The sequence below is a fragment of the Perissodus microlepis genome, chromosome 18 (assembly GCF_051167445.1).
Source record: "Perissodus microlepis isolate ML-2025 ecotype Zambia chromosome 18, ASM5116744v1, whole genome shotgun sequence".
Lineage (NCBI taxonomy): Eukaryota > Metazoa > Chordata > Actinopteri > Cichliformes > Cichlidae > Perissodus > Perissodus microlepis.
Genome location: NC_140478.1, coordinates 30369852 through 30388348, shown reverse-complemented (window position 1 = coordinate 30388348; position 18497 = coordinate 30369852). Strand labels below are relative to the sequence as shown.

Sequence of the window (18497 nt, the reverse complement as noted above, 5' to 3'; positions counted from 1 at the left end):
TTTTGGACACAAGGGTGAGGGGAGAGCGCGAACGCAGTCCCCCACTACCACAAATTATGCAGTTGAGATTACCGCATTTGGGGAATTCACAGGGGTCAGCACAACCGCAGTGCAATGGCTGAGCCTCGCCCTGGGTGAACCACCTTCGTGATCATGGTATCTCCCCTGCCAGGTAAGTATGAGTTGCCAGCGTGGGAGACAGGGGTCCCCTTTCCACATGCAGCACTCTGGCTGATGGTGCCTAACACACATTTTGTCCCAGTTCAAAGGACACACCAAGAGAAGAGCAGACACATGGATCTTTGGTTTTTGACACAAGAGTGAGGGAAGAGCGCGAACGCAGTCCCCCACTACCACAAATTATGCAGTTGAGATTCCCGCATTTGGGGAATTCACAGGGGTCAGCACAACCGCAGTGCAATGGCTGAGCCTCGCCCTGGGTGAACCACCTTCGTGATCATGGTATCTCCCCTGCCAGGTAAGTATGAGTTGCCAGCGTGGGAGACAGGGGTCCCCTTTCCACATGCAGCACTCTGGCTGATGGTGCCTAACACGCATAATACCTGAATCCAAGGACGGTGAGCACGCCTTTGCATTTTCTCCCAGTTCAAAGGACACACCAAGAGAAGAGCAGACACATGGATCTTTGCTTTTGGACACAAGGGTGAGGGGAGAGCGCGAACGCAGTCCCCCACTACCACAAATTATGCAGTTGAGATTCCCGCATTTGGGGAATTCACAGGGGTCAGCACAACCGCAGTGCAATGGCTGAGCCTCGCCCTGGGTGAACCACCTTCGTGATCATGGTATCTCCCCTGCCAGGTAAGTATGAGTTGCCAGCGTGGGAGACAGGGGTCCCCTTTCCACATGCAGCACTCTGGCTGATGGTGCCTAACACACATTTTGTCCCAGTTCAAAGGACACACCAAGAGAAGAGCAGACACATGGATCTTTGGTTTTTGACACAAGAGTGAGGGGAGAGCGCGAACGCAGTCCCCCACTACCACAAATTATGCAGTTGAGATTCCCGCATTTGGGGAATTCACAGGGGTCAGCACAACCGCAGTGCAATGACTGAGCCTCGCCCTGGGTGAACCACTTTCGTGATCATGGTATCTCCCCTGCCAGGTAAGTATGAGTTGCCAGCGTGGGAGACAGGGGTCCCCTTTCCACATGCAGCACTCTGGCTGATGGTGCCTAACACGCATAATACCTGAATCCAAGGACGGTGAGCACACCTTTGCATTTTCTCCCAGTTCAAAGGACACACCAAGAGAAGAGCAGACACATGGATCTTTGCTTTTGGACACAAGGGTGAGGGGAGAGCGCGAACGCAGTCCCCCACTACCACAAATTATGCAGTTGCGATTCCCGCATTTGGGGAATTCACAGGGGTCAGCACAACCGCAGTGCAATGGCTGAGTCTCGCCCTGGGTGAAGCACCTTCGTGATCATGGTATCTCCCCTGCCAGGTAAGTATGAGTTGCCAGTGTGGGAGACAGGGGTCCCCTTTCCACATGCAGCACTCTGGCTGATGGTGCCTAACACGCATAATGCCTGAATCCAAGGACGGTGAGCACGCCATCGCATATTCTCCCAGTTCAAAGAGCAGACACATGGATCTTTGCTTTTGGACACAAGAGTGAGGGGAGAGCGCGAACGCAGTCCCCCACTACCACAAATTATGCAGTTGAGATTCCCGCATTTGGGGAATTCACAGGGGTCAGCACAACCGCAGTGCAATGGCTGAGCCTCGCCCTGGGTGAACCACCTTTGTGATCATGGTATCTCCCCTGCCAGGTAAGTATGAGTTGCCAGCGTGGGAGACAGGGGTCCCCTTTCCACATGCAGCACTCTGGCTGATCGTGCCTAACACACATTTTGTCCCAGTTCAAAGGTTACACCGAGAGAAGAGTAGACACATGGATCTTTGCTTTTGGACACAAGAGTGAGGGGAGAGCGCGAACGCAGTCCCCCACTACCACAAATTATGCAGTTGAGATTCCCGCATTTGGGGAATTCACAGGGGTCAGCACAACCGCAGTGCAATGGCTGAGCCTCGCCCTGGGTGAACCACCTTTGTGATCATGGTATCTCCCCTGCCAGGTAAGTATGAGTTGCCAGCGTGGGAGACAGGGGTCCCCTTTCCACATGCAGCACTCTGGCTGATGGTGCCTAACACGCATAATGCCTGAATCCAAGGACGGTGAGCACGCCATTGCATTTTCTCCCAGTTCAAAGGACACACCAAGAGAAGAGCAGACACATGGATCTTTGCTTTTGGACACAAGAGTGAGTGGAGAGCGTGAACGCAGTCCCCCACTACCACAAATCATGCAGTTGAGATTCCCGCATTTGGGGAATTCCCATGGGTGAGCACAACCGCAGTGCAATGGTTGAGCCTCGTCCTGGGTGAACCACCTTTGTGATCATGGTATCCCCCCTGCCAGGTAAGTATGAGCTGCCAGCGTGGGAGACAGGGGTCCCCTTTCCACATGCAGCACTCTGGCTGATGGTGCCTAACACGCATAATGCCTGAATCCAAGGACGGTGAGCACGCCATCGCATATTCTCCCAGTTCAAAGGGCACACCGAGAGAAGAGCAGACACATGGATCTTTGCTTTTGGACACAAGAGTGAGGGGAGAGCGCGAACGCAGTCCCCCACTACCACAAATTATGCAGTTGAGATTCCCGCATTTGGGGACTTCACAGGGGTCAGCACAACCGCAGTGCAATGGCTGAGCCTCGCCCTGGGTGAACCACTTTTGTGATCATGGTATCTCCCCTGCCAGGTAAGTATGAGTTGCCAGCGTGGGAGACAGGGGTCCCCTTTCCACATGCAGCACTCTGGCTGGTGGTGCCTAACACACATTTTGTCCCAGTTCAAAGGACACACCAAGAGAAGAGCAGACACATGGATCTTTGGTTTTTGACACAAGAGTGAGGGAAGAGCGCGAACGCAGTCCCCCACTACCACAAATTATGCAGTTGAGATTCCCGCATTTGGGGAATTCACAGGGGTCAGCACAACCGCAGTGCAATGGCTGAGCCTCGCCCTGGGTGAACCACCTTCGTGATCATGGTATCTCCCCTGCCAGGTAAGTATGAGTTGCCAGCGTGGGAGACAGGGGTCCCCTTTCCACATGCAGCACTCTGGCTGATGGTGCCTAACACGCATAATACCTGAATCCAAGGACGGTGAGCACGCCTTTGCATTTTCTCCCAGTTCAAAGGACACACCAAGAGAAGAGCAGACACATGGATCTTTGCTTTTGGACACAAGAGTGAGGGGAGAGCGCGAACGCAGTCCCCCACTACCACAAATTATGCAGTTGAGATTCCCGCATTTGGGGAATTCACAGGGGTCAGCACAACCGCAGTGCAATGGCTGAGTCTCGCCCTGGGTGAACCACCTTCGTGATCATGGTATCTCCCCTGCCAGGTAAGTATGAGTTGCCAGCGTGGGAGACAGGGGTCCCCTTTCCACATGCAGCACTCTGGCTGATGGTGCCTAACACACATTTTGTCCCAGTTCAAAGGACACACCAAGAGAAGAGCAGACACATGGATCTTTGGTTTTTGACACAAGAGTGAGGGAAGAGCGCGAACGCAGTCCCCCACTACCACAAATTATGCAGTTGAGATTCCCGCATTTGGGGAATTCACAGGGGTCAGCACAACCGCAGTGCAATGGCTGAGCCTCGCCCTGGGTGAACCACCTTCGTGATCATGGTATCTCCCCTGCCAGGTAAGTATGAGTTGCCAGCGTGGGAGACAGGGGTCCCCTTTCCACATGCAGCACTCTGGCTGATGGTGCCTAACACGCATAATACCTGAATCCAAGGACGGTGAGCACGCCTTTGCATTTTCTCCCAGTTCAAAGGACACACCAAGAGAAGAGCAGACACATGGATCTTTGCTTTTGGACACAAGGGTGAGGGGAGAGCGCGAACGCAGTCCCCCACTACCACAAATTATGCAGTTGAGATTACCGCATTTGGGGAATTCACAGGGGTCAGCACAACCGCAGTGCAATGGTTGAGCCTCGCCCTGGGTGAACCACCTTCGTGATCATGGTATCTCCCCTGCCAGGTAAGTATGAGTTGCCAGCGTGGGAGACAGGGGTCCCCTTTCCACATGGAGCACTCTGGCTGATGGTGCCTAACACACATTTTGTCCCAGTTCAAAGGTTACCCCGAGAGAAGAGCAGACACATGGATCTTTGCTTTTGGACACAAGAGTGAGGGGAGAGCGCGAACGCAGTCCCCCACTACCACAAATTATGCAGTTGAGATTCCCGCATGTGGGGAATTCACAGGGGTCAGCACAACCGCAGTGCAATGGCTGAGCCTCGCCCTGGGTGAACCACCTTTGTGATCATTGTATCTCCCCTGCCAGGTAAGTATGAGTTGCCAGCGTGGGAGACAGGGGTCCCCTTTCCACATGCAGCACTCTGGCTGATGGTGCCTAACACGCATAATGCCTGAATCCAAGGACGGTGAGCACGCCATTGCATTTTCTCCCAGTTCAAAGGACACACCGAGAGAAGAGCAGACACATGGATCTTTGCTTTTGGACACAAGAGTGAGGGGAGAGCGCGAACGCAGTCCCCCACTACCACAAATTATGCAGTTAAAATTCCCGCATTTGGGGAATTCACAGGGGTCAGCACAACCGCAGTGCAATGGCTGAGCCTCGCCCTGGGTGAACCACCTTCGTGATCATGGTATCTCCCCTGCCAGGTAAGTATGAGTTGCCAGCGTGGGAGACAGGGGTCCCCTTTCCACATGCAGCACTCTGGCTGATGGTGCCTAACACACATTTTGTCCCAGTTCAAAGGACACACCAAGAGAAGAGCAGACACATGGATCTTTGCTTTTGGACACAAGAGTGAGGGGAGAGCGCGAACGCAGTACCCCACTACCACAAATTATGCAGTTGAGATTCCCGCATTTGGGGAATTCACAGGGGTCAGCACAACCGCAGTGCAATGGCTGAGCCTCGCCCTGGGTGAACCACCTTCGTGATCATGGTATCTCCCCTGCCAGGTAAGTATGAGTTGCCAGCGTGGGAGACAGGGGTCCCCTTTCCACATGCAGCACTCTGGCTGATGGTGCCTAACACGCATAATGCCTGAATCCAAGGACGGTGAGCACGCCATTGCATTTTCTCCCAGTTCAAAGGACACACCAAGAGAAGAGCAGACACATGGATCTTTGCTTTTGGACACAAGAGTGAGGGGAGAGCGTGAACGCAGTCCCCCACAACCACAAATCATGCAGTTGAGATTCCCGCATTTGGAGAATTCACATGGGTCAGTACAACCGCAGTGCAATGGCTGAGCCTCGCCCTGGGTGAACCACCTTTGTGATCATGGTATCTCCCCTGCCAGGTAAGTATGAGTTGCCAGCGTGGGAGACAGGGGTCCCCTTTCCACATGCAGCACTCTGGCTGATGGTGCCTAACACACATTTTGTCCCAGTTCAAAGGACACACCAAGAGAAGAGCAGACACATGGATCTTTGCTTTTGGACACAAGAGTGAGGGGAGAGCGCGAACGCAGTCCCCCACTACCACAAATTATGCAGTTGAGATTCCCGCATTTGGGGAATTCACAGGGGTCAGCACAACCGCAGTGCAATGGCTGAGTCTCGCCCTGGGTGAACCACCTTCGTGATCATGGTATCTCCCCTGCCAGGTAAGTATGAGTTGCCAGCGTGGGAGACAGGGGTCCCCTTTCCACATGCAGCACTCTGGCTGATGGTGCCTAACACACATTTTGTCCCAGTTCAAAGGACACACCAAGAGAAGAGCAGACACATGGATCTTTGGTTTTTGACACAAGAGTGAGGGAAGAGCGCGAACGCAGTCCCCCACTACCACAAATTATGCAGTTGAGATTCCCGCATTTGGGGAATTCACAGGGGTCAGCACAACCGCAGTGCAATGGCTGAGCCTCGCCCTGGGTGAACCACCTTCGTGATCATGGTATCTCCCCTGCCAGGTAAGTATGAGTTGCCAGCGTGGGAGACAGGGGTCCCCTTTCCACATGCAGCACTCTGGCTGATGGTGCCTAACACGCATAATACCTGAATCCAAGGACGGTGAGCACGCCTTTGCATTTTCTCCCAGTTCAAAGGACACACCAAGAGAAGAGCAGACACATGGATCTTTGCTTTTGGACACAAGAGTGAGGGGAGAGCGCGAACGCAGTCCCCCACTACCACAAATTATGCAGTTGAGATTCCCGCATTTGGGGAATTCACAGGGGTCAGCACAACCGCAGTGCAATGGCTGAGTCTCGCCCTGGGTGAACCACCTTCGTGATCATGGTATCTCCCCTGCCAGGTAAGTATGAGTTGCCAGCGTGGGAGACAGGGGTCCCCTTTCCACATGCAGCACTCTGGCTGATGGTGCCTAACACACATTTTGTCCCAGTTCAAAGGAGACACCAAGAGAAGAGCAGACACATGGATCTTTGGTTTTTGACACAAGAGTGAGGGAAGAGCGCGAACGCAGTCCCCCACTACCACAAATTATGCAGTTGAGATTCCCGCATTTGGGGAATTCACAGGGGTCAGCACAACCGCAGTGCAATGGCTGAGCCTCGCCCTGGGTGAACCACCTTCGTGATCATGGTATCTCCCCTGCCAGGTAAGTATGAGTTGCCAGCGTGGGAGACAGGGGTCCCCTTTCCACATGCAGCACTCTGGCTGATGGTGCCTAACACGCATAATACCTGAATCCAAGGACGGTGAGCACGCCTTTGCATTTTCTCCCAGTTCAAAGGACACACCAAGAGAAGAGCAGACACATGGATCTTTGCTTTTGGACACAAGGGTGAGGGGAGAGCGCGAACGCAGTCCCCCACTACCACAAATTATGCAGTTGAGATTACCGCATTTGGGGAATTCACAGGGGTCAGCACAACCGCAGTGCAATGGTTGAGCCTCGCCCTGGGTGAACCACCTTCGTGATCATGGTATCTCCCCTGCCAGGTAAGTATGAGTTGCCAGCGTGGGAGACAGGGGTCCCCTTTCCACATGGAGCACTCTGGCTGATCGTGCCTAACACACATTTTCTCCCAGTTCAAAGGTTACACCGAGAGAAGAGCAGACACATGGATCTTTGCTTTTGGACACAAGAGTGAGGGGAGAGCGCGAACGCAGTCCCCCACTACCACAAATTATGCAGTTGAGATTCCCGCATGTGGGGAATTCACAGGGGTCAGCACAACCGCAGTGCAATGGCTGAGCCTCGCCCTGGGTGAACCACCTTCGTGATCATGGTATCTCCCCTGCCAGGTAAGTATGAGTTGCCAGCGTCGGAGACAGGGGTCCCCTTTCCACATGCAGCACTCTGGCTGATGGTGCCTAACACGCATAATGCCTGAATCCAAGGACGGTGAGCACGCCATTGCATTTTCTCCCAGTTCAAAGGACACACCGAGAGAAGAGTAGACACATGGATCTTTGCTTTTGGACACAAGAGTGAGGGGAGAGCGCGAACGCAGTCCCCCACTACCACAAATTATGCAGTTAAAATTCCCGCATTTGGGGAATTCACAGGGGTCAGCACAACCGCAGTGCAATGGCTGAGCCTCGCCCTGGGTGAACCACCTTCGTGATCATGGTATCTCCCCTGCCAGGTAAGTATGAGTTGCCAGCGTGGGAGACAGGGGTCCCCTTTCCACATGCAGCACTCTGGCTGATGGTGCCTAACACACATTTTGTCCCAGTTCAAAGGACACACCAAGAGAAGAGCAGACACATGGATCTTTGCTTTTGGACACAAGAGTGAGGGGAGAGCGCGAACGCAGTACCCCACTACCACAAATTATGCAGTTGAGATTCCCGCATTTGGGGAATTCACAGGGGTCAGCACAACCGCAGTGCAATGGCTGAGCCTCGCCCTGGGTGAACCACCTTCGTGATCATGGTATCTCCCCTGCCAGGTAAGTATGAGTTGCCAGCGTGGGAGACAGGGGTCCCCTTTCCACATGCAGCACTCTGGCTGATGGTGCCTAACACGCATAATGCCTGAATCCAAGGACGGTGAGCACGCCATTGCATTTTCTCCCAGTTCAAAGGACACACCAAGACAAGAGCAGACACATGGATCTTTGCTTTTGGACACAAGAGTGAGGGGAGAGCGTGAACGCAGTCCCCCACAACCACAAATCATGCAGTTGAGATTCCCGCATTTGGAGAATTCACATGGGTCAGTACAACCGCAGTGCAATGGTTGAGCCTCGCCCTGGGTGAACCACCTTTGTGATCATGGTATCTCCCCTGCCAGGTAAGTATGAGTTGCCAGCGTGGGAGACAGGGGTCCCCTTTCCACATGCAGCACTCTGGCTGATGGTGCCTAACACACATTTTGTCCCAGTTCAAAGGACACACCAAGAGAAGAGCAGACACATGGATCTTTGCTTTTGGACACAAGAGTGAGGGGAGAGCGCGAACGCAGTCCCCCCACTACCACAAATTATGCAGTTGAGATTCCCGCATTTGGGGAATTCACAGGGGTCAGCACAACCGCAGTGCAATGGCTGAGCCTCGCCCTGGGTGAACCACCTTCGTGATCATGGTATCTCCCCTGCCAGGTAAGTATGAGTTGCCAGCGTGGGAGACAGGGGTCCCCTTTCCACATGCAGCACTCTGGCTGATGGTGCCTAACACGCATAATGCCTGAATCCAAGGACGGTGAGCACGCCATTGCATTTTCTCCCAGTTCAAAGGACACACCAAGAGAAGAGCAGACACATGGATCTTTGCTTTTGGACACAAGGGTGAGGGGAGAGCGCGAACGCAGTCCCCCACTACCACAAATTATGCAGTTGAGATTACCGCATTTGGGGAATTCACAGGGGTCAGCACAACCGCAGTGCAATGGCTGAGCCTCGCCCTGGGTGAACCACCTTCGTGATCATGGTATCTCCCCTGCCAGGTAAGTATGAGTTGCCAGCGTGGGAGACAGGGGTCCCCTTTCCATATGCAGCACTCTGGCTGATGGTGCCTAACACACATTTTGTCCCAGTTCAAAGGACACACCAAGAGAAGAGCAGACACATGGATCTTTGGTTTTTGACACAAGAGTGAGGGAAGAGCGCGAACGCAGTCCCCCACTACCACAAATTATGCAGTTGAGATTCCCGCATTTGGGGAATTCACAGGGGTCAGCACAACCGCAGTGCAATGGCTGAGCCTCGCCCTGGGTGAACCACCTTTGTGATCATGGTATCTCCCCTGCCAGGTAAGTATGAGTTGCCAGCGTGGGAGACAGGGGTCCCCTTTCCACATGCAGCACTCTGGCTGATGGTGCCTAACACGCATAATGCCTGAATCCAAGGACGGTGAGCACGCCATTGCATTTTCTCCCAGTTCAAAGGACACACCAAGAGAAGAGCAGACACATGGATCTTTGCTTTTGGACACAAGAGTGAGGGGAGAGCGTGAACGCAGTCCCCCACAACCACAAATCATGCAGTTGAGATTCCCGCATTTGGAGAATTCACATGGGTCAGTACAACCGCAGTGCAATGGTTGAGCCTCGCCCTGGGTGAACCACCTTTGTGATCATGGTATCTCCCCTGCCAGGTAAGTATGAGTTGCCAGCGTGGGAGACAGGGGTCCCCTTTCCACATGCAGCACTCTGGCTGATTGTGCCTAATACACATTTTGTCCCAGTTCAAAGGACACACCAAGAGAAGAGCAGACATATGGATCTTTGGTTTTTGACACAAGAGTGAGGGGAGAGCGCGAACGCAGTCCCCCACTACCACAAATTATGCAGTTGAGATTCCCGCATTTGGGGAATTCACAGGGGTCAGCACAACCGCAGTGCAATGGTTGAGCCTCGCCCTGGGTGAACCACCTTCGTGATCATGGTATCTCCCCTGCCAGGTAAGTATGAGTTGCCAGCGTGGGAGACAGGGGTCCCCTTTCCACATGCAGCACTCTGGCTGATCGTGCCTAACACACATTTTGTCCCAGTTCAAAGGTTACACCGAGAGAAGAGTAGACACATGGATCTTTGCTTTTGGACACAAGAGTGAGGGGAGAGCGCGAACGCAGTCCCCCACTACCACAAATTATGCAGTTGAGATTCCCGCATTTGGGGAATTCACAGGGGTCAGCACAACCGCAGTGCAATGGCTGAGCCTCGCCCTGGGTGAACCACCTTCGTGATCATGGTATCTCCCCTGCCAGGTAAGTATGAGTTGCCAGCGTGGGAGACAGGGGTCCCCTTTCCACATGCAGCACTCTGGCTGATGGTGCCTAACACGCATAATACCTGAATCCAAGGACGGTGAGCACGCCTTTGCATTTTCTCCCAGTTCAAAGGACACACCAAGAGAAGAGCAGACACATGGATCTTTGCTTTTGGACACAAGAGTGAGGGGAGAGCGCGAACGCAGTCCCCCACTACCACAAATTATGCAGTTGAGATTCCCGCATTTGGGGAATTCACAGGGGTCAGCACAACCGCAGTGCAATGGCTGAGTCTCGCCCTGGGTGAACCACCTTCGTGATCATGGTATCTCCCCTGCCAGGTAAGTATGAGTTGCCAGCGTGGGAGACAGGGGTCCCCTTTCCACATGCAGCACTCTGGCTGATGGTGCCTAACACACATTTTGTCCCAGTTCAAAGGACACACCAAGAGAAGAGCAGACACATGGATCTTTGGTTTTTGACACAAGAGTGAGGGAAGAGCGCGAACGCAGTCCCCCACTACCACAAATTATGCAGTTGAGATTCCCGCATTTGGGGAATTCACAGGGGTCAGCACAACCGCAGTGCAATGGCTGAGCCTCGCCCTGGGTGAACCACCTTCGTGATCATGGTATCTCCCCTGCCAGGTAAGTATGAGTTGCCAGCGTGGGAGACAGGGGTCCCCTTTCCACATGCAGCACTCTGGCTGATGGTGCCTAACACGCATAATACCTGAATCCAAGGACGGTGAGCACGCCTTTGCATTTTCTCCCAGTTCAAAGGACACACCAAGAGAAGAGCAGACACATGGATCTTTGCTTTTGGACACAAGAGTGAGGGGAGAGCGCGAACGCAGTCCCCCACTACCACAAATTATGCAGTTGAGATTCCCGCATTTGGGGAATTCACAGGGGTCAGCACAACCGCAGTGCAATGGCTGAGTCTCGCCCTGGGTGAACCACCTTCGTGATCATGGTATCTCCCCTGCCAGGTAAGTATGAGTTGCCAGCGTGGGAGACAGGGGTCCCCTTTCCACATGCAGCACTCTGGCTGATGGTGCCTAACACACATTTTGTCCCAGTTCAAAGGACACACCAAGAGAAGAGCAGACACATGGATCTTTGGTTTTTGACACAAGAGTGAGGGAAGAGCGCGAACGCAGTCCCCCACTACCACAAATTATGCAGTTGAGATTCCCGCATTTGGGGAATTCACATGGGTCAGCACAACCGCAGTGCAATGGTTGAGCCTGATCCTGGGTGAACCACCTTTGTGATCATGGTATCCCCCCTGCCAGGTAAGTATGAGCTGCCAGCGTGGGAGACAGGGGTCCCCTTTCCACATGCAGCACTCTGGCTGATGGTGCCTAACATGCATAATGCCTGAATCCAAGGACGGTGAGCACGCGGTCGCATATTCTCCCAGTTCAAAGGGCACACCGAGAGAAGAGCAGACACATGGATCTTTGCTTTTGGACACAAGAGTGAGGGGAGAGCGCGAACGCAGTCCCCCACTACCACAAATTATGCAGTTGAGATTCCCGCATTTGGGGAATTCACAGGGGTCAGCACAACCGCAGTGCAATGGCTGAGCCTCGCCCTGGGTGAACCACCTTCGTGATCATGGTATCTCCCCTGCCAGGTAAGTATGAGTTGCCAGCGTGGGAGACAGGGGTCCCCTTTCCACATGGAGCACTCTGGCTGATCGTGCCTAACACACATTTTCTCCCAGTTCAAAGGTTACACCGAGAGAAGAGCAGACACATGGATCTTTGCTTTTGGACACAAGAGTGAGGGGAGAGCGCGAACGCAGTCCCCCACTACCACAAATTATGCAGTTGAGATTCCCGCATGTGGGGAATTCACAGGGGTGAGCACAACCGCAGTGCAATGGCTGAGCCTCGCCCTGGGTGAACCACCTTCGTGATCATGGTATCTCCCCTGCCAGGTAAGTATGAGTTGCCAGCGTCGGAGACAGGGGTCCCCTTTCCACATGCAGCACTCTGGCTGATGGTGCCTAACACGCATAATGCCTGAATCCAAGGACGGTGAGCACGCCATTGCATTTTCTCCCAGTTCAAAGGACACACCGAGAGAAGAGTAGACACATGGATCTTTGCTTTTGGACACAAGAGTGAGGGGAGAGCGCGAACGCAGTCCCCCACTACCACAAATTATGCAGTTAAAATTCCCGCATTTGGGGAATTCACAGGGGTCAGCACAACCGCAGTGCAATGGCTGAGCCTCGCCCTGGGTGAACCACCTTCGTGATCATGGTATCTCCCCTGCCAGGTAAGTATGAGTTGCCAGCGTGGGAGACAGGGGTCCCCTTTCCACATGGAGCACTCTGGCTGATGGTGCCTAACACACATTTTGTCCCAGTTCAAAGGTTACACCGAGAGAAGAGCAGACACATGGATCTTTGCTTTTGGACACAAGAGTGAGGGGAGAGCGCGAACGCAGTCCCCCACTACCACAAATTATGCAGTTGAGATTCCCGCATTTGGGGAATTCACAGGGGTCAGCACAACCGCAGTGCAATGGCTGAGCCTCGCCCTGGGTGAACCACCTTTGTGATCATGGTATCTCCCCTGCCAGGTAAGTATGAGTTGCCAGCGTGGGAGACAGGGGTCCCCTTTCCACATGCAGCACTCTGGCTGATGGTGCCTAACACGCATAATACCTGAATCCAAGGACGGTGAGCACGCCTTTGCATTTTCTCCCAGTTCAAAGGACACACCAAGAGAAGAGCAGACACATGGATCTTTGCTTTTGGACACAAGGCTGAGGGGAGAGCGCGAACGCAGTCCCCCACTACCACAAATTATGCAGTTGCGATTCCCGCATTTGGGGAATTCACAGGGGTCAGCACAACCGCAGTGCAATGGCTGAGTCTCGCCCTGGGTGAAGCACCTTCGTGATCATGGTATCTCCCCTGCCAGGTAAGTATGAGTTGCCAGTGTGGGAGACAGGGGTCCCCTTTCCACATGCAGCACTCTGGCTGATGGTGCCTAACACGCATAATGCCTGAATCCAAGGACGGTGAGCACGCCATTGCATTTTCTCCCAGTTCAAAGGACACACCAAGAGAAGAGCAGACACATGGATCTTTGCTTTTGGACACAAGAGTGAGGGGAGAGCGTGAACGCAGTCCCCCACAACCACAAATCATGCAGTTGAGATTCCCGCATTTGGAGAATTCACATGGGTCAGTACAACCGCAGTGCAATGGTTGAGCCTCGCCCTGGGTGAACCACCTTTGTGATCATGGTATCTCCCCTGCCAGGTAAGTATGAGTTGCCAGCGTGGGAGACAGGGGTCCCCTTTCCACATGCAGCACTCTGGCTGATGGTGCCTAACACGCATAATGCCTGAATCCAAGGTCGGTGAGCACGCCATTGCATTTTCTCCCAGTTCAAAGGACACACCAAGAGAAGAGCAGACACATGGATCTTTGCTTTTGGACACAAGAGTGAGGGGAGAGCGTGAACGCAGTACCCCACTACCACAAATCATGCAGTTGAGATTCCCGCATTTGGGGAATTCACATGGGTCAGCACAACCGCAGTGCAATGGTTGAGCCTGATCCTGGGTGAACCACCTTTGTGATCATGGTATCCCCCCTGCCAGGTAAGTATGAGCTGCCAGCGTGGGAGACAGGGGTCCCCTTTCCACATGCAGCACTCTGGCTGATGGTGCCTAACATGCATAATGCCTGAATCCAAGGACGGTGAGCACGCGGTCGCATATTCTCCCAGTTCAAAGGGCACACCGAGAGAAGAGCAGACACATGGATCTTTGCTTTTGGACACAAGAGTGAGGGGAGAGCGCGAACGCAGTCCCCCACTACCACAAATTATGCAGTTGAGATTCCCGCATTTGGGGAATTCACAGGGGTCAGCACAACCGCAGTGCAATGGCTGAGCCTCGCCCTGGGTGAACCACCTTCGTGATCATGGTATCTCCCCTGCCAGGTAAGTATGAGTTGCCAGCGTGGGAGACAGGGGTCCCCTTTCCACATGCAGCACTCTGGCTGATGGTGCCTAACACGCATAATACCTGAATCCAAGGACGGTGAGCACGCCTTTGCATTTTCTCCCAGTTCAAAGGACACACCAAGAGAAGAGCAGACACATGGATCTTTGCTTTTGGACACAAGGGTGAGGGGAGAGCGCGAACGCAGTCCCCCACTACCACAAATTATGCAGTTGAGATTCCCGCATTTGGGGAATTCACAGGGGTCAGCACAACCGCAGTGCAATGGCTGAGCCTCGCCCTGGGTGAACCACCTTCGTGATCATGGTATCTCCCCTGCCAGGTAAGTATGAGTTGCCAGCGTGGGAGACAGGGGTCCCCTTTCCACATGCAGCACTCTGGCTGATGGTGCCTAACACGCATAATGCCTGAATCCAAGGACGGTGAGCACGCCATTGCATTTTCTCCCAGTTCAAAGGACACACCAAGAGAAGAGCAGACACATGGATCTTTGCTTTTGGACACAAGGCTGAGGGGAGAGCGCGAACGCAGTCCCCCACTACCACAAATTATGCAGTTGAGATTACCGCATTTGGGGAATTCACAGGGGTCAGCACAACCGCAGTGCAATGGCTGAGCCTCGCCCTGGGTGAACCACCTTCGTGATCATGGTATCTCCCCTGCCAGGTAAGTATGAGTTGCCAGCGTGGGAGACAGGGGTCCCCTTTCCACATGCAGCACTCTGGCTGATGGTGCCTAACACACATTTTGTCCCAATTCAAAGGACACACCAAGAGAAGAGCAGACACATGGATCTTTGGTTTTTGACACAAGAGTGAGGGAAGAGCGCGAACGCAGTCCCCCACTACCACAAATTATGCAGTTGAGATTCCCGCATTTGGGGAATTCACAGGGGTCAGCACAACCGCAGTGCAATGGCTGAGCCTCGCCCTGGGTGAACCACCTTCGTGATCATGGTATCTCCCCTGCCAGGTAAGTATGAGTTGCCAGCGTGGGAGACAGGGGTCCCCTTTCCACATGCAGCACTCTGGCTGATGGTGCCTAACACGCATAATACCTGAATCCAAGGACGGTGAGCACGCCTTTGCATTTTCTCCCAGTTCAAAGGACACACCAAGAGAAGAGCAGACACATGGATCTTTGCTTTTGGACACAAGGCTGAGGGGAGAGCGCGAACGCAGTCCCCCACTACCACAAATTATGCAGTTGCGATTCCCGCATTTGGGGAATTCACAGGGGTCAGCACAACCGCAGTGCAATGGCTGAGTCTCGCCCTGGGTGAAGCACCTTCGTGATCATGGTATCTCCCCTGCCAGGTAAGTATGAGTTGCCAGTGTGGGAGACAGGGGTCCCCTTTCCACATGCAGCACTCTGGCTGATGGTGCCTAACACGCATAATGCCTGAATCCAAGGACGGTGAGCACGCCATCGCATATTCTCCCAGTTCAAAGAGCACACCGAGAGAAGAGCAGACACATGGATCTTTGCTTTTGGACACAAGAGTGAGGGGAGAGCGCGAACGCAGTCCCCCACTACCACAAATTATGCAGTTAAAATTCCCGCATTTGGGGAATTCACAGGGGTCAGCACAACCGCAGTGCAATGGCTGAGCCTCGCCCTGGGTGAACCACCTTCGTGATCATGGTATCTCCCCTGCCAGGTAAGTATGAGTTGCCAGCGTGGGAGACAGGGGTCCCCTTTCCACATGCAGCACTCTGGCTGATGGTGCCTAACACACATTTTGTCCCAGTTCAAAGGACACACCAAGAGAAGAGCAGACACATGGATCTTTGGTTTTTGACACAAGAGTGAGAGAAGAGCGCGAACGCAGTCCCCCACTACCACAAATTATGCAGTTGAGATTCCCGCATTTGGGGAATTCACAGGGGTCAGCACAACCGCAGTGCAATGGCTGAGCCTCGCCCTGGGTGAACCACCTTTGTGATCATGGTATCTCCCCTGCCAGGTAAGTATGAGTTGCCAGCGTGGGAGACAGGGGTCCCCTTTCCACATGCAGCACTCTGGCTGATGGTGCCTAACACACATTTTGTCCCAGTTCAAAGGACACACCAAGAGAAGAGCAGACACATGGATCTTTGGTTTTTGACACAAGAGTGAGGGGAGAGCGCGAACGCAGTCCCCCACTACCACAAATTATGCAGTTGAGATTCCCGCATTTGGGGAATTCACAGGGGTCAGCACAACCGCAGTGCAATGGTTGAGCCTCGCCCTGGGTGAACCACCTTCGTGATCATGGTATCTCCCCTGCCAGGTAAGTATGAGTTGCCAGCGTGGGAGACAGGGGTCCCCTTTCCACATGCAGCACTCTGGCTGATGGTGCCTAACACACATTTTGTCCCAGTTCAAAGGACACACCAAGAGAAGAGCAGACACATGGATCTTTGGTTTTTGACACAAGAGTGAGGGGAGAGCGCGAACGCAGTCCCCCACTACCACAAATTATGCAGTTGAGATTCCCGCATTTGGGGAATTCACAGGGGTCAGCACAACCGCAGTGCAATGGTTGAGCCTCGCCCTGGGTGAACCACCTTCGTGATCATGGTATCTCCCCTGCCAGGTAAGTATGAGTTGCCAGCGTGGGAGACAGGGGTCCCCTTTCCACATGCAGCACTCTGGCTGATCGTGCCTAACACACATTTTGTCCCAGTTCAAAGGTTACACCGAGAGAAGAGTAGACACATGGATCTTTGCTTTTGGACACAAGAGTGAGGGGAGAGCGCGAACGCAGTCCCCCACTACCACAAATTATGCAGTTGAGATTCCCGCATTTGGGGAATTCACAGGGGTCAGCACAACCGCAGTGCAATGGCTGAGCCTCGCCCTGGGTGAACCACCTTCGTGATCATGGTATCTCCCCTGCCAGGTAAGTATGAGTTGCCAGCGTGGGAGACAGGGGTCCCCTTTCCACATGCAGCACTCTGGCTGATGGTGCCTAACACGCATAATGCCTGAATCCAAGGACGGTGAGCACGCCATTGCATTTTCTCCCAGTTCAAAGGACACACCAAGAGAAGAGCAGACACATGGATCTTCTTTTTTTTGACAACAGAGTGAGGGGAGAGCGTGAACGCAGTCCCCCACAACCACAAATCATGCAGTTGAGATTCCCGCATTTGGAGAATTCACATGAGTCAGTACAACCGCAGTGCAATGGTTGAGCCTCGCCCTGGGTGAACCACCTTTGTGATCATGGTATCTCCCCTGCTAGGTAAGTATGAGTTGCCAGCGTGGGAGACAGGGGTCCCCTTTCCACATGCAGCACTCTGGCTGATGGTGCCTAACACGCATAATGCCTGAATCCAAGGACGGTGAGCACGCCATTGCATTTTCTCCCAGTTCAAAGGACACACCAAGAGAAGAGCAGACACATGGATCTTTGCTTTTGGACACAAGAGTGAGGGGAGAGCGTGAACGCAGTACCCCACTACCACAAATCATGCAGTTGAGATTCCCGCATTTGGGGAATTCACATGGGTCAGCACAACCGCAGTGCAATGGTTGAGCCTCGTCCTGGGTGAACCACCTTTGTGATCATGGTATCCCCCCTGCCAGGTAAGTATGAGCTGCCAGCGTGGGAGACAGGGGTCCCCTTTCCACATGCAGCACTCTGGCTGATGGTGCCTAACATGCATAATGCCTGAATCCAAGGACGGTGAGCACGCCATCGCATATTCTCCCAGTTCAAAGGGCACACCGAGAGAAGAGCAGACACATGGATCTTTGCTTTTGGACACAAGAGTGAGGGGAGAGCGCGAACGCAGTCCCCCACAACCACAAATCATGCAGTTGAGATTCCCGCATTTGGAGAATTCACATGGGTCAGTACAACCGCAGTGCAATGGTTGAGCCTCGCCCTGGGTGAACCACCTTTGTGATCATGGTATCTCCCCTGCCAGGTAAGTATGAGTTGCCAGCGTGGGAGACAGGGGTCCCCTTTCCACATGCAGCACTCTGGCTGATGGTGCCTAACACACATTTTGTCCCAGTTCAAAGGACACACCAAGAGAAGAGCAGACACATGGATCTTTGCTTTTGGACACAAGAGTGAGGGGAGAGCGCGAACGCAGTCCCCCCACTACCACAAATTATGCAGTTGAGATTCCCGCATTTGGGGAATTCACAGGGGTCAGCACAACCGCAGTGCAATGGCTGAGCCTCGCCCTGGGTGAACCACCTTCGTGATCATGGTATCTCCCCTGCCAGGTAAGTATGAGTTGCCAGCGTGGGAGACAGGGGTCCCCTTTCCACATGCAGCACTCTGGCTG

General features: G+C 53.5%; 57 non-coding genes across 57 annotated transcripts; all 57 read right to left on the bottom strand.

Annotated features, from left to right (window-relative positions):
- Nucleotides 1–16: 16 nt before the first annotated feature.
- On the bottom strand, nt 17–180 carry LOC146368374 (U1 spliceosomal RNA). The gene has a single exon (XR_014798057.1). It is a non-coding gene; the product is annotated as a U1 spliceosomal RNA (small nuclear RNA).
- Nucleotides 181–322: 142 nt separating this feature from the next.
- LOC146368373 (U1 spliceosomal RNA) lies at nt 323–486 on the bottom strand. Its single transcript, XR_014798133.1, has one exon. It is a non-coding gene; the product is annotated as a U1 spliceosomal RNA (small nuclear RNA).
- A 180-nt stretch (nt 487–666) lies between these two features.
- On the bottom strand, nt 667–830 carry LOC146368372 (U1 spliceosomal RNA). The gene has a single exon (XR_014797910.1). It is a non-coding gene; the product is annotated as a U1 spliceosomal RNA (small nuclear RNA).
- A 142-nt stretch (nt 831–972) lies between these two features.
- LOC146368371 (U1 spliceosomal RNA) lies at nt 973–1136 on the bottom strand. The gene has a single exon (XR_014798201.1). It is a non-coding gene; the product is annotated as a U1 spliceosomal RNA (small nuclear RNA).
- Nucleotides 1137–1316: 180 nt separating this feature from the next.
- On the bottom strand, nt 1317–1480 carry LOC146368370 (U1 spliceosomal RNA). The gene has a single exon (XR_014798281.1). It is a non-coding gene; the product is annotated as a U1 spliceosomal RNA (small nuclear RNA).
- A 164-nt stretch (nt 1481–1644) lies between these two features.
- LOC146368369 (U1 spliceosomal RNA) lies at nt 1645–1808 on the bottom strand. Its single transcript, XR_014798070.1, has one exon. It is a non-coding gene; the product is annotated as a U1 spliceosomal RNA (small nuclear RNA).
- Nucleotides 1809–1950: 142 nt separating this feature from the next.
- On the bottom strand, nt 1951–2114 carry LOC146368368 (U1 spliceosomal RNA). Its single transcript, XR_014798068.1, has one exon. It is a non-coding gene; the product is annotated as a U1 spliceosomal RNA (small nuclear RNA).
- Nucleotides 2115–2294: 180 nt separating this feature from the next.
- Nucleotides 2295–2458, bottom strand: LOC146368367 (U1 spliceosomal RNA). Its single transcript, XR_014798337.1, has one exon. It is a non-coding gene; the product is annotated as a U1 spliceosomal RNA (small nuclear RNA).
- A 180-nt stretch (nt 2459–2638) lies between these two features.
- LOC146368366 (U1 spliceosomal RNA) lies at nt 2639–2802 on the bottom strand. Its single transcript, XR_014798235.1, has one exon. It is a non-coding gene; the product is annotated as a U1 spliceosomal RNA (small nuclear RNA).
- Nucleotides 2803–2944: 142 nt separating this feature from the next.
- On the bottom strand, nt 2945–3108 carry LOC146368365 (U1 spliceosomal RNA). The gene has a single exon (XR_014798132.1). It is a non-coding gene; the product is annotated as a U1 spliceosomal RNA (small nuclear RNA).
- Nucleotides 3109–3288: 180 nt separating this feature from the next.
- Nucleotides 3289–3452, bottom strand: LOC146368364 (U1 spliceosomal RNA). The gene has a single exon (XR_014798211.1). It is a non-coding gene; the product is annotated as a U1 spliceosomal RNA (small nuclear RNA).
- Nucleotides 3453–3594: 142 nt separating this feature from the next.
- LOC146368363 (U1 spliceosomal RNA) lies at nt 3595–3758 on the bottom strand. The gene has a single exon (XR_014798131.1). It is a non-coding gene; the product is annotated as a U1 spliceosomal RNA (small nuclear RNA).
- Nucleotides 3759–3938: 180 nt separating this feature from the next.
- LOC146368362 (U1 spliceosomal RNA) lies at nt 3939–4102 on the bottom strand. The gene has a single exon (XR_014798356.1). It is a non-coding gene; the product is annotated as a U1 spliceosomal RNA (small nuclear RNA).
- A 142-nt stretch (nt 4103–4244) lies between these two features.
- On the bottom strand, nt 4245–4408 carry LOC146368361 (U1 spliceosomal RNA). The gene has a single exon (XR_014798253.1). It is a non-coding gene; the product is annotated as a U1 spliceosomal RNA (small nuclear RNA).
- Nucleotides 4409–4588: 180 nt separating this feature from the next.
- LOC146368360 (U1 spliceosomal RNA) lies at nt 4589–4752 on the bottom strand. The gene has a single exon (XR_014798186.1). It is a non-coding gene; the product is annotated as a U1 spliceosomal RNA (small nuclear RNA).
- A 142-nt stretch (nt 4753–4894) lies between these two features.
- On the bottom strand, nt 4895–5058 carry LOC146368359 (U1 spliceosomal RNA). Its single transcript, XR_014798161.1, has one exon. It is a non-coding gene; the product is annotated as a U1 spliceosomal RNA (small nuclear RNA).
- Nucleotides 5059–5238: 180 nt separating this feature from the next.
- Nucleotides 5239–5402, bottom strand: LOC146368358 (U1 spliceosomal RNA). The gene has a single exon (XR_014798319.1). It is a non-coding gene; the product is annotated as a U1 spliceosomal RNA (small nuclear RNA).
- A 142-nt stretch (nt 5403–5544) lies between these two features.
- On the bottom strand, nt 5545–5708 carry LOC146368357 (U1 spliceosomal RNA). Its single transcript, XR_014798210.1, has one exon. It is a non-coding gene; the product is annotated as a U1 spliceosomal RNA (small nuclear RNA).
- Nucleotides 5709–5850: 142 nt separating this feature from the next.
- Nucleotides 5851–6014, bottom strand: LOC146368356 (U1 spliceosomal RNA). The gene has a single exon (XR_014798130.1). It is a non-coding gene; the product is annotated as a U1 spliceosomal RNA (small nuclear RNA).
- A 180-nt stretch (nt 6015–6194) lies between these two features.
- Nucleotides 6195–6358, bottom strand: LOC146368355 (U1 spliceosomal RNA). The gene has a single exon (XR_014798209.1). It is a non-coding gene; the product is annotated as a U1 spliceosomal RNA (small nuclear RNA).
- A 142-nt stretch (nt 6359–6500) lies between these two features.
- On the bottom strand, nt 6501–6664 carry LOC146368354 (U1 spliceosomal RNA). Its single transcript, XR_014798129.1, has one exon. It is a non-coding gene; the product is annotated as a U1 spliceosomal RNA (small nuclear RNA).
- Nucleotides 6665–6844: 180 nt separating this feature from the next.
- Nucleotides 6845–7008, bottom strand: LOC146368353 (U1 spliceosomal RNA). The gene has a single exon (XR_014798345.1). It is a non-coding gene; the product is annotated as a U1 spliceosomal RNA (small nuclear RNA).
- A 142-nt stretch (nt 7009–7150) lies between these two features.
- Nucleotides 7151–7314, bottom strand: LOC146368352 (U1 spliceosomal RNA). Its single transcript, XR_014798112.1, has one exon. It is a non-coding gene; the product is annotated as a U1 spliceosomal RNA (small nuclear RNA).
- A 180-nt stretch (nt 7315–7494) lies between these two features.
- LOC146368351 (U1 spliceosomal RNA) lies at nt 7495–7658 on the bottom strand. The gene has a single exon (XR_014798185.1). It is a non-coding gene; the product is annotated as a U1 spliceosomal RNA (small nuclear RNA).
- Nucleotides 7659–7800: 142 nt separating this feature from the next.
- Nucleotides 7801–7964, bottom strand: LOC146368350 (U1 spliceosomal RNA). Its single transcript, XR_014798160.1, has one exon. It is a non-coding gene; the product is annotated as a U1 spliceosomal RNA (small nuclear RNA).
- Nucleotides 7965–8144: 180 nt separating this feature from the next.
- LOC146368349 (U1 spliceosomal RNA) lies at nt 8145–8308 on the bottom strand. The gene has a single exon (XR_014798311.1). It is a non-coding gene; the product is annotated as a U1 spliceosomal RNA (small nuclear RNA).
- Nucleotides 8309–8450: 142 nt separating this feature from the next.
- LOC146368348 (U1 spliceosomal RNA) lies at nt 8451–8615 on the bottom strand. Its single transcript, XR_014798269.1, has one exon. It is a non-coding gene; the product is annotated as a U1 spliceosomal RNA (small nuclear RNA).
- Nucleotides 8616–8795: 180 nt separating this feature from the next.
- Nucleotides 8796–8959, bottom strand: LOC146368347 (U1 spliceosomal RNA). Its single transcript, XR_014798056.1, has one exon. It is a non-coding gene; the product is annotated as a U1 spliceosomal RNA (small nuclear RNA).
- A 142-nt stretch (nt 8960–9101) lies between these two features.
- Nucleotides 9102–9265, bottom strand: LOC146368346 (U1 spliceosomal RNA). The gene has a single exon (XR_014798227.1). It is a non-coding gene; the product is annotated as a U1 spliceosomal RNA (small nuclear RNA).
- Nucleotides 9266–9445: 180 nt separating this feature from the next.
- On the bottom strand, nt 9446–9609 carry LOC146368345 (U1 spliceosomal RNA). The gene has a single exon (XR_014798310.1). It is a non-coding gene; the product is annotated as a U1 spliceosomal RNA (small nuclear RNA).
- Nucleotides 9610–9751: 142 nt separating this feature from the next.
- On the bottom strand, nt 9752–9915 carry LOC146368344 (U1 spliceosomal RNA). Its single transcript, XR_014798102.1, has one exon. It is a non-coding gene; the product is annotated as a U1 spliceosomal RNA (small nuclear RNA).
- A 142-nt stretch (nt 9916–10057) lies between these two features.
- On the bottom strand, nt 10058–10221 carry LOC146368343 (U1 spliceosomal RNA). The gene has a single exon (XR_014797899.1). It is a non-coding gene; the product is annotated as a U1 spliceosomal RNA (small nuclear RNA).
- Nucleotides 10222–10401: 180 nt separating this feature from the next.
- On the bottom strand, nt 10402–10565 carry LOC146368342 (U1 spliceosomal RNA). Its single transcript, XR_014798208.1, has one exon. It is a non-coding gene; the product is annotated as a U1 spliceosomal RNA (small nuclear RNA).
- Nucleotides 10566–10707: 142 nt separating this feature from the next.
- On the bottom strand, nt 10708–10871 carry LOC146368341 (U1 spliceosomal RNA). Its single transcript, XR_014798128.1, has one exon. It is a non-coding gene; the product is annotated as a U1 spliceosomal RNA (small nuclear RNA).
- Nucleotides 10872–11051: 180 nt separating this feature from the next.
- LOC146368340 (U1 spliceosomal RNA) lies at nt 11052–11215 on the bottom strand. The gene has a single exon (XR_014798207.1). It is a non-coding gene; the product is annotated as a U1 spliceosomal RNA (small nuclear RNA).
- A 142-nt stretch (nt 11216–11357) lies between these two features.
- LOC146368339 (U1 spliceosomal RNA) lies at nt 11358–11521 on the bottom strand. Its single transcript, XR_014798295.1, has one exon. It is a non-coding gene; the product is annotated as a U1 spliceosomal RNA (small nuclear RNA).
- A 180-nt stretch (nt 11522–11701) lies between these two features.
- On the bottom strand, nt 11702–11865 carry LOC146368338 (U1 spliceosomal RNA). Its single transcript, XR_014797888.1, has one exon. It is a non-coding gene; the product is annotated as a U1 spliceosomal RNA (small nuclear RNA).
- Nucleotides 11866–12007: 142 nt separating this feature from the next.
- LOC146368337 (U1 spliceosomal RNA) lies at nt 12008–12171 on the bottom strand. Its single transcript, XR_014798174.1, has one exon. It is a non-coding gene; the product is annotated as a U1 spliceosomal RNA (small nuclear RNA).
- Nucleotides 12172–12351: 180 nt separating this feature from the next.
- Nucleotides 12352–12515, bottom strand: LOC146368336 (U1 spliceosomal RNA). Its single transcript, XR_014798184.1, has one exon. It is a non-coding gene; the product is annotated as a U1 spliceosomal RNA (small nuclear RNA).
- A 142-nt stretch (nt 12516–12657) lies between these two features.
- On the bottom strand, nt 12658–12821 carry LOC146368335 (U1 spliceosomal RNA). The gene has a single exon (XR_014798067.1). It is a non-coding gene; the product is annotated as a U1 spliceosomal RNA (small nuclear RNA).
- A 180-nt stretch (nt 12822–13001) lies between these two features.
- LOC146368334 (U1 spliceosomal RNA) lies at nt 13002–13165 on the bottom strand. Its single transcript, XR_014798279.1, has one exon. It is a non-coding gene; the product is annotated as a U1 spliceosomal RNA (small nuclear RNA).
- A 180-nt stretch (nt 13166–13345) lies between these two features.
- Nucleotides 13346–13509, bottom strand: LOC146368333 (U1 spliceosomal RNA). Its single transcript, XR_014798309.1, has one exon. It is a non-coding gene; the product is annotated as a U1 spliceosomal RNA (small nuclear RNA).
- Nucleotides 13510–13689: 180 nt separating this feature from the next.
- Nucleotides 13690–13853, bottom strand: LOC146368332 (U1 spliceosomal RNA). The gene has a single exon (XR_014798332.1). It is a non-coding gene; the product is annotated as a U1 spliceosomal RNA (small nuclear RNA).
- Nucleotides 13854–14033: 180 nt separating this feature from the next.
- LOC146368331 (U1 spliceosomal RNA) lies at nt 14034–14197 on the bottom strand. The gene has a single exon (XR_014797877.1). It is a non-coding gene; the product is annotated as a U1 spliceosomal RNA (small nuclear RNA).
- Nucleotides 14198–14377: 180 nt separating this feature from the next.
- LOC146368330 (U1 spliceosomal RNA) lies at nt 14378–14541 on the bottom strand. The gene has a single exon (XR_014797866.1). It is a non-coding gene; the product is annotated as a U1 spliceosomal RNA (small nuclear RNA).
- A 180-nt stretch (nt 14542–14721) lies between these two features.
- Nucleotides 14722–14885, bottom strand: LOC146368329 (U1 spliceosomal RNA). Its single transcript, XR_014798055.1, has one exon. It is a non-coding gene; the product is annotated as a U1 spliceosomal RNA (small nuclear RNA).
- Nucleotides 14886–15027: 142 nt separating this feature from the next.
- LOC146368328 (U1 spliceosomal RNA) lies at nt 15028–15191 on the bottom strand. Its single transcript, XR_014798127.1, has one exon. It is a non-coding gene; the product is annotated as a U1 spliceosomal RNA (small nuclear RNA).
- Nucleotides 15192–15371: 180 nt separating this feature from the next.
- On the bottom strand, nt 15372–15535 carry LOC146368327 (U1 spliceosomal RNA). The gene has a single exon (XR_014798278.1). It is a non-coding gene; the product is annotated as a U1 spliceosomal RNA (small nuclear RNA).
- Nucleotides 15536–15715: 180 nt separating this feature from the next.
- Nucleotides 15716–15879, bottom strand: LOC146368326 (U1 spliceosomal RNA). The gene has a single exon (XR_014798183.1). It is a non-coding gene; the product is annotated as a U1 spliceosomal RNA (small nuclear RNA).
- Nucleotides 15880–16021: 142 nt separating this feature from the next.
- On the bottom strand, nt 16022–16185 carry LOC146368325 (U1 spliceosomal RNA). The gene has a single exon (XR_014798242.1). It is a non-coding gene; the product is annotated as a U1 spliceosomal RNA (small nuclear RNA).
- Nucleotides 16186–16327: 142 nt separating this feature from the next.
- Nucleotides 16328–16491, bottom strand: LOC146368324 (U1 spliceosomal RNA). The gene has a single exon (XR_014798091.1). It is a non-coding gene; the product is annotated as a U1 spliceosomal RNA (small nuclear RNA).
- A 142-nt stretch (nt 16492–16633) lies between these two features.
- On the bottom strand, nt 16634–16797 carry LOC146368323 (U1 spliceosomal RNA). Its single transcript, XR_014798080.1, has one exon. It is a non-coding gene; the product is annotated as a U1 spliceosomal RNA (small nuclear RNA).
- Nucleotides 16798–16939: 142 nt separating this feature from the next.
- On the bottom strand, nt 16940–17103 carry LOC146368322 (U1 spliceosomal RNA). The gene has a single exon (XR_014797854.1). It is a non-coding gene; the product is annotated as a U1 spliceosomal RNA (small nuclear RNA).
- A 181-nt stretch (nt 17104–17284) lies between these two features.
- On the bottom strand, nt 17285–17448 carry LOC146368321 (U1 spliceosomal RNA). Its single transcript, XR_014798336.1, has one exon. It is a non-coding gene; the product is annotated as a U1 spliceosomal RNA (small nuclear RNA).
- A 180-nt stretch (nt 17449–17628) lies between these two features.
- Nucleotides 17629–17792, bottom strand: LOC146368320 (U1 spliceosomal RNA). Its single transcript, XR_014798303.1, has one exon. It is a non-coding gene; the product is annotated as a U1 spliceosomal RNA (small nuclear RNA).
- Nucleotides 17793–17972: 180 nt separating this feature from the next.
- On the bottom strand, nt 17973–18136 carry LOC146368319 (U1 spliceosomal RNA). Its single transcript, XR_014798296.1, has one exon. It is a non-coding gene; the product is annotated as a U1 spliceosomal RNA (small nuclear RNA).
- Nucleotides 18137–18278: 142 nt separating this feature from the next.
- Nucleotides 18279–18443, bottom strand: LOC146368318 (U1 spliceosomal RNA). Its single transcript, XR_014798258.1, has one exon. It is a non-coding gene; the product is annotated as a U1 spliceosomal RNA (small nuclear RNA).
- Nucleotides 18444–18497: the final 54 nt, after the last annotated feature.